General features: G+C 48.2%; 1 non-coding gene across 1 annotated transcript; it reads left to right on the top strand.

Moving 5' to 3' along the window:
• The first annotated feature begins 4,259 nt into the window (after positions 1 to 4,259).
• Positions 4,260 to 4,335, top strand: TRNAA-CGC (transfer RNA alanine (anticodon CGC)). The gene has a single exon. It is a non-coding gene; the product is annotated as a tRNA-Ala (tRNA).
• The last annotated feature ends 4,682 nt before the right edge of the window (positions 4,336 to 9,017 follow it).

Here is a 9,017-nt window from a genome sequence, read left to right as displayed (position 1 = left end):
TTTCTGCACGTGGAGATAATTATCAACTTACACGAAACCTATTTTAAGGAATTACCGGTGATACATTCTTACCGTCACCGTGGGAACTGTAGGTTCCCTGTCACTGAAGCCCGTTCCTGGAAAGGGGGCATTGCACTGATGATATAAAAGTTACAATAAATAATGCTTTTAAATGATGGGGCCAATATTCAGCAAACACTTTTTTGTTTCAAAAGGGCAAATGGTAAAAATCATGCCATTGTAAGTTGACAAGACGTGTCCAATGAAGCATATGTACGGTCAAGGATTTCTTTTTTCTTTTTCTTTTTCTATTCCTTTTTTTTTTTTTTTTTTTCTGAAGTTGGAAACTGGGAGGCAGTCAGACAGACTCCCGCATGCGCCCGTCCGGGATCCACCCGGCACGCCCACCAGGGGGCGACGCTCTGCCCATCTGGGACGTTGCTCTGTTGCAACCAGAGCTATTCTAGCGCCTGAGGCAGAGGGCACAGAGCCATCCTCAGTGCCCCGCTCTGTACCCCGGCCAACTTTGCTCCAATGGAGCCTTGGCTGCGGGAGGGGAAGAGAGAGACAGAGAGGAAGGAGAGGGGGAGGAGTGGAGAAGCAGATGGGCGCTTCTCCTGTGTGCCCTGGCCAGGAATCAAACCCAGGACTCTTGTACGCCAGGCCAACGCTCTACCACTGAGCCAACAGGCCAGGGCTTCTATTCCTTTTTTTTTTTTTCTTTGGTGGTAATAGTTAAAAAGCGAGCTTTGACAGGAGAAAATAATCTGATTTCTATTACAGACTCAAGGTAAAGTCACCTCGTGACCCTGGGCATGTCAACGGCTTCGCAAACCATTCAAATTCTAGTGCTTCCATCTTTAAAAAAGTGGGTTTGAAGTTAAAATTGACAAGTTCTGGTGTTTACGCAGAACTCAGTATGACCCACCCACCAGGCTGAGAAATATATATATATATATATATATATATATATATATACACACACACACACACATGCACATAAATATAAATACATATATATGTGTGTATATATATGGTATAAAGAAATTATATACAGATGTACCTATTCAATCATATTTTATATATAATAATACACATTTACATTATAAAATAGCATGTAAATATATATTCATCAACCTATCAAAAATCTACCATCACAAGGTATAGTATAACACACAATGAAATCTTTTTTTTTTTTTACAGAGACAGAGAGAGGGATAGACAGGGACAGACAGACAGGAAGGGAGAGAGATGAGAAGCATCAATTCTTCATTGCAACACCTTAGTTGTTCATTGATCGCTTTCTCATATGTGCCTTGACCAGGGGACTACAGTAGACTCAGTGACCCCTTGCTCAAGCCAGCGACTTTGGGTCCAAGCTGGTGAGCTTTGCTCAAACCAGATGACCCCGCACTCAAGCTGGCGACCTCGGGGTCTCGAACCTGGGTCCTTCCGCATCCCAGTCCGACGCTCTATCCACTGCACCACCGCCTGGTCAGGCCACAGTGAAGTCTTATATTGCATAGCCATGTGTCTCTGTCTTTAATTGGATTTGATTTTTTTATAGTAACAGAAAGGGTTGGCATGGTGTCTTCCCGTTTTACAGATGTGGAAACCGAGGCCCAGAAAGTCAGCTTACCCTTCCAGCAGGGTGGAATGGAAAGGCTCAGGCTGGATCTGAACATGAGACGGGATTTAATGCCGGGTTCTATTAAGTCACCTGCTTCCTGTGTCCTGGGTCCTGCCTCCCCTGCAGGCGTTGTGGCCTCACTGGGCTCACCGGCATCCTCAGAGTGGCCAGGCACGGCCAGGACCTGCATTTTCAGCGCATTTTTTTTTTTGCAACAGATTCACAAGCATCCAAAAATCTGACGATCGCCGATTTCCCGATTAAACTGGTTCCCAATCCGCCCTCTGACCTGCGTCTGAGGGTACCCTGGATCGTCAACGGCGGTGGTGCCATCTTCGCCGAATTTGTGGCTAGTCAGACACTCTATTATTCATACAGAGATTGATGGGATGTGGCTGTCAGTCCTCTGGGAACCCCCACAGGGCAGAGAAATGATAAGAAACACCGCAGATTGGCCTGGGGACACAGCTAGAGGGAACACGATGACACAAAAGCAAAGAAAGAAATGACGCCATAGCAATTCTGTATCCATTTGTCTATACGGAGGGACTCCTATTTCTTTCTTTTGCTTTTTGTTTGTTTTTTAATTTTTCTGAAGCTGGAAACGGGGAGAGACAGACAGACTCCCGCATGCGCCCGACCAGGATCCACCCGGCATGCCCACCAGGGGGCGACGCTCTGCCCACCAGGGGGCGATGCTCTGCCCCTCTGGGGCGTCGCTCTGTTGCGACCAGAGCCACTCTAGCGCCTGGGGCAGAGGCCAAGGAGCCATCCCCAGCGCCCAGGCCATCTTTGCTCCAATGGAGCCTCGGCTGCTGGAGGGGAAGAGAGAGACAGAGAGGAAGGAGAGGGGGAGGGGTGGAGAAGCAGATGGGCGCTTCTCCTGTGTGCCCTGGCCGGGAATCGAACCCGGGACTTCTGCACGCCAGGCCGATGCTCTACCACTGAGTCAACCGGCCAGGGCCGGATCCTATTTCTTAATCAGACGCTAAATGACTCATTATTATATAGGCTCCACGTGCTACCTATGACAGTGTTCACCTCCTAAGGCTGATAGAACAGAAGACCACAGGCTGAGGGCGAAAGAAAAAGGAGGAAAAGCCTGACCAGGTGGTGGCGCAGTGGATAGAGCGTCGGACTGGGATGCGGAGGACCCAGGTTCAAGACCCCAAGGTTGCCGGCTTGAGCGCGGACTCATCAGCTTGAGCGAGAGGTCGCTGGCTTGAATGTGGGATCATAGACGTGACCCCATGGTCACTGGCTTGAGCCCAAAAGTCACTGGCTTGAAGCCCAAGGTTGCTAGCTTGAGCGTGGGGTTGCTGCCTTGAGCGTGTGGTCGCTGGCTTGAGTGTGGGATCGCTGGCTTTAGTGTGAGATCACAGACATGACCCCATGGTCACTGGCTTGAGCCTAAAGGTCGCTGGCTTGAAGCCAAAGGTCGCTGTCTTCAGCCTAAAGTCATTGACTTGAGCAAGAGGTCCTTCGCTCTGCTGTAGCCCCCCGTCAAGGCACATATGAGAAAGTAACCACTGAACAACTAAGGAGCCACAATGAAGAATTGATGCTTCTCATTTCTCTCCCTTCCTGTCTGTCTGTCCCTATCTGTCCCTCTCTCTGAATCTCTGTCTTTCACACACACACACATACACACAAAAGAAAGAAAGAAGGAAAGAAAGAAAGAAAGAAAGAAAGAAAGAAAGAAAGAAAGAAAGAGGGAGGGAGGGAGGGAGGAAGGAAGGAAGGAAAAAGAAAGAGAAAGGAAGGGAAGGGGAGGGAAGGGGAAGGAAGGGAAGGGAAGGGAAGGGAAGGGAAGGGAAAGGGAGGAAAGAAGGAAGAAAGAAGGAAGAAAGAAGGAAGGAAGGAGGAAAAGAAGGAAGGAAGGAAAGAAGGAAGGAAGGAAGGAAGGAAGGAAGGAAGGAAGGAAGGAAGGAAGGAAGGAAAGAAAAAGAAGGAGAAAGGAAGGGAAGGGGAGGGAAGGAAAGGGAAAGGGAGGAAAGAAGGAAGAAAGAAGGAAGAAAGAAGGAAGGAAGGAGGAAAAGAAGGAAGGAAGGAAAGGAGGAAGGAAGGAAGGAAGGAAGGAAGGAAGGAAGGAAGGAAGGAAGGAAGGAAGGAAAGAAGGAAGGAAGGAAGGAAAGAAAAAGAAAGAGAAAGGAAGGGAAAGGGAGGGAAGGGAAGGGGAAGGAAGGGAAGGGAAGGGAAGGGAAGGGAAGGGAAGGGAAGGGAAGGGAAGGGAAAAGAAGGGAAGATACTCTCCAAGCTCGGGAGACCCTAAGTCTGAAATAAGGTATCAGCTCACTCCGGATGCTCTAGGGGGCGACCCTTCCTGCCTCTTCCAGATTCTGATGTCTCTAGCTGCACTGTCCACAATCTCCGCCTCTGGCTTCACGTGGCTGCCTCCGCTCTGTGAGTCTGCATCCAAATGTCTGTCTTCTCAGAAGAATTCTCGTCCTGGCATGAGGACCCCACCCTGACCCGGGATGACCTTGTCTCAACTTCATCACATTGCCAAGCTCTTTTTTCCAAATAAGGGTCTTGGGTAGGATCTAGGTGGGCATGGAGTTTGCAGGGTGGGGGGAAACACTAGTCCACTCAGGTCATTGACCCTCAAGGTAAAAACTAATGACAGAAAGCCCTGGCCAGTTGGCTCAGTGGTAGAGCATCGGCCTCGCATGCAGGAGTCCCGGGTTCGATTCCCGAACAGGGCACACAGGAGAAGCACCCATCTGCTTCTCCACCCCTCCCCCTCTCCTTCCTCTCTGTCTCTCTCTTCCCCTCCCGCAGCCGAGGCTCCATTGGAGCAAAGATGGCCCGGGCACTGGGGATGGCTCCTTGGCCTCTGCCCCAGGTGCTAGAATGGCTCTGGTCACAACAGAGTGACGTCCCGGAGGGGCAGAGCATCGCCCCCTGGTGGGCGTGCCGGGTGGATCCCGGTCAGGCGCATGCGGGAGTCTGTCTGCCTGCCTCCCCGTTTCCAGCTTCAGAAAAACACACACAAAATAAATAAATAAATAAATAAATAAATAAATAAATAAATAAATAAATATTTAAAAAAACTAATGACAGAATTGCATAATTTTAGCTGAGTTTAACAAACTGGATGACAGTTGGTTTTTCACAGAGGTGAGCCCAGTAGAAGACACACGTCCCTGTTGTATTTTGGAGACATGCTGTACACCAGGGGTCCCCAAACTACGGCCTGCGGGCCACATGCGGCCCCCTGAGGCCATTTATCCGGCCCCCGCTGCACTTCCGGAAGGGGCACCTCTTTCATTGGTGGTCAGTGAGAGGAGCATAGTTCCCATTGAAATACTGGTCAGTTTGTCGATTTAAATTTACTTGTTCTTTATTTTAATTATTGTATTTGTTCCCGTTTTGTTTTTTTACTTTAAAATAAGATATGTGCAGTGTGCATAGGGATTTGTTCATAGTTTTTTTTTATAGTCCGGCCCTTCTACGGTCTGAGAGTCAGTGAACTGGCCCCTGTGTAAAAAGTTTGAGGACCCCTGCCTTAGACTTAAAAAAGGTTGCTGGCGTTTAAAACATGTTGAAATTACAGTTAGCCCCCTGCCGTATTATATCACAGCATCGCGGTGAGATGTTTCTATAACTTACAAAGTGATGCTCACCATCACCAGTTGTGTTCTAATATAATATAATAGTTGTGTTCTAATCATAAAAAAAAAAAAAATGGAGGTCGGGCAGAAGGGGGACTTCGCGAGGTGATCGATGCGTTCGCTAGTTTGCATATCGATGATGGTTTCGAGTCTTTGTATACATTCAAGACCTATCTCACTGTAGATGTTAACTGTGTGTAGCAGTGCTCTGTGTGTCCGTCTGTCTGTGTGTTAATGATACCTCTGTAAAGCTGTTTAGAAACAGGAAAAAAAATATCCACATCCCCGTAGGTCAAAGGTAAAAGTTTGTGATGGGCGGAGTCAGGAGTCCAGCGCACGAGATTCTTACGAAGGTCGACGGAGTGAAGGTGGCATTCGTTTTACGATACAACCTACGTCATTTTCCTGGGCTTCCCATGGACCTCTCCATAAATCTCCTGTCCTTTCTCCCCCCTTCCCCTTCAAGGCTGCTTTTTGATTTATTCAGTGGTCTTTGTAGAAGGGAGGCACAGAAATCTGTGACACCATCTTCACAGAAGGTTACAGGAGACATCTTTAACCTTTTACTTAAGTCGTTTCTCCCGGCTTCCTCTCTGTGAAGTGATAGCTTTCTTCCTCTCAGCGTAAGACACAAAGACGGTTTCATGGCTTACAGGACACTAAGATAGTGTCCTCCTGCCAATTCACATAAATCCTGGAGCTAAGAACCGGGGCACGGCGCGACATCTGCCTGTTGACCGCCTACTCACTTTTCCACGGATCTAATCCTTGCCTCCATCGAAATGCATTTGGGTGTGATTGGTTTTATCACGGTCACTAATCGGTTGTTCAATCAACTCGATACACGCTGCCCGCACTGATTATCTCAGTAATTGGTTTTCCAAGGGTGGAATTGAAATGGCACATGATGGCCCTGGCCGGTTGGCTCAGTGGTAGAGCGACGGCCTGGCGTGCAGGAGTCCTGGGTTCGATTCCCAGCCAGGGCACACAGGAGAAGCGCCCATCTGCTTCTCCACCCCTCCCCCTCTCCTTCCTCTCTGTCTCTCTCTTCCCCTCCCGCAGCCAAGGCTTCATTGGAGCAAGGTTGGCCTGGGCGCTGAGGATGGCTCTGTGGCCTCTGCCTCAGGCGCTAGAATGGCTCTGGTCTCAACAGAGCGATGCCCCAGATGGGCAAAGCATCGCCCCCTGGTGGGCATGCCGGGTGGATCCCGGTTGGGTGCATGCGGGAGTCTGTCTGACTGCCTCCCCATTTCCAACTTCAGAAAAATACACACAAAAAAAAAAATGGCACATGAAGGTCAAATTTTTTTAACCAGGCTTTGGCATTCGTTCTGAGGACGCCCACCCACTGTGACACCCAATATCTCCCCACAGATCGGGGTTTAAAATGAACGATGAGCTTCTGAACGTGGCTCACAACATCACCGTCCTGTATTTTCTAGGAGAAAACGCACTCTATGCCAGTGGTCCCCAACCTTTTTTGGGCCACAGACAGGTTTGATGTCAGAAGATATTTTCACAGACTAGCCTTTAGGGTGGGACGGATAAATGCACAAAATAAAATTATGTGACCGGCGTAAAAACTGTGTTATTTTTAAATATAATTGTCAAACTTACGAGACAAGCATCAAGAGTGAGTCTTAGACGGACGGAACAGAGGGAATCTGGGCATTTTTAAAAAATAAAACATCGTTCAGACTTAAATATAAATAAGAGAAATAATGTAAGTTTTTTTTGTTTGTTTGTTTGTTTGTTTTTTGTATTTTTCTGAAGCTGGAAACGGGGAGAGACAGTCAGACAGGCTCCCGCATGTGCCCGACCGGGATCCACCCGGCACGCCCACTAGGGGCGATGCTCTGCCCACCAAGGGCGATGCTCTGCCGAGACCAGAGCCACTCTAGCACCTGGGGCAGAGGCCAAGGAGCCATCCCCAGCGCCTGGGCCATCTTTGCTCCAATGGAGCCTTGGCTGCGGGAGGGGAAGAGAGAGACAGAGAGGAAGGAGAGGGGGAGGGGTGGAGAAGCAGATGGGCGCTTCTCCTGTGTGCCCTGGCCGGGAATCGAACCCGGGTCCCCCGCACACCACGCCGACACTCTACCGCTGAGCCAACTGGCCAGGGCCAATGTAAGTTATTTATTCTTTCTCTGCGGACCGGTACCAAATGGCCCATGGACTGGTACCGGTCCACGGCTTGGGGGTTGGGGACCTCTGCTTTACACACAGGAAGGGAAGACATTCCACCACGTGCTAAAGTGTTCTTTAATTTTGAACGAGGATTTTGTTCAAAAAAACTGAGTCTGTTCAGGTCGTGATGTATTTTTTTTTCCCCCATGAGGGGAGGGAGGGACCATTGCGAATGTTTATGAAGGAACCGTGGGTCCCCGAAGAGGTGAGAATGGAGAAGGTCAGGCAAACAGGGCATTTTTTTTAAGTGACATCATGTGGACGATCCTGAGCTCAACGCCACCGGGGTGAGCGGTCAGCAGATGAGCACACAGTCCAAGATGACAGCCCACTGAGGGTCTGTGCCCCTGACACTTGCTCCAGAGAGTTAAGCCTGGCAAAGCGGATCCACAAACAACTGTTCTTGCTCGTGGAATTCTGGAATTGGGAAAAGGGGGTTAGCCGATCGCTCAACGCCCCGAAGCCCCATTTTTGTCAGCGCTCTGCAGAGAGCCGGGAAGGAGCCCAGATCGACGACTCACGGATCGCTCCAGGAAGGAGGTTCGTGCACGGGAGATTATGGGGTTCTTTTTTTTTTTTAATTTATTTATTAAATTGAATGCAGTGACATTGATAAATCAGGGTACATATGTTGAGAGAAAACATCTCTAGATTATTTTGACATTTGATTGTGCTATATACCTCTCCCCCGAAGTTAAATTGTCTTCTGTCACCTTCTATCTGGTTTTCTTTGTGCCCCTTCCCTCCCCAACCCCTCTTTCCTTCTTCACCCCATCCCCCCTCCCCCCACCCCCTACCCCTGTTGCCATCACATTCTTGTTCATGTCTCTGAGTCTCATTTTTATGTCCCTTCTATGTATGGATTCATGTAGTTCTTAGTTTTTTTTCTGATTTACTTATTTCACTCCGTATAATGTTTATCAAGGTCCATCCATGTTATTGTAAATGATCCGATGTCATCATTTCTTATGGCTGAGTAATACTCCATAGTATAAAGCTCAGTTCAGCCAGGAGAGCCAGGTTTGGGGTTTGGAAAAAGTCACGGAACCATTCTGACCTAACTGCATCGGTATCTTGTACCATCACAGCTACAGGCCAAGGAAGAGAACGTCCATCCGGCAGGATCGTACGCAGTGAAAAGATTTTTTTTTTTTTTTTGTAATTTAAGAACAGAGGAAATGGGATACCATCCTCTGGGTTTTCGTGTTATTCTGGACAGCGGTCCGTGAGCCTCTCTGGACACTACGTATCTTAATTTTTCTGTGCCTCGGTTTACCCAGCTATGAAATGAGGAATAAATAGCCTGGGACTCTTCTCAAATACATGACGTCGGACAGATCAGATGCTTAGAATCACGTCTCCCGTATTTTAAGTCGACTGCTCGCAAAAATCAGGGGATATTTCCAAATGAATATGAAGCATTAAAAAAAAAAAAGAAGCATTTGATTTATTATGATGATGATTATTATTCAACAAGAACATCAGAAAAGCAAACAAGTCAAAGAAAGTTGTTTGATGATGCCAATAAGATGCAAAAGTAACTTTTATTTCCTTGGTGAAACGCACCAGATAAAAGTCTCAAAGGACTG

This window comes from Saccopteryx bilineata, chromosome X (genome assembly GCF_036850765.1).
Source record: "Saccopteryx bilineata isolate mSacBil1 chromosome X, mSacBil1_pri_phased_curated, whole genome shotgun sequence".
Classification (NCBI taxonomy): Eukaryota; Metazoa; Chordata; class Mammalia; order Chiroptera; family Emballonuridae; genus Saccopteryx; species Saccopteryx bilineata.
Note: the sequence above shows the minus strand (reverse complement) of the source record. Positions and strands in the feature narration are given on the sequence as shown.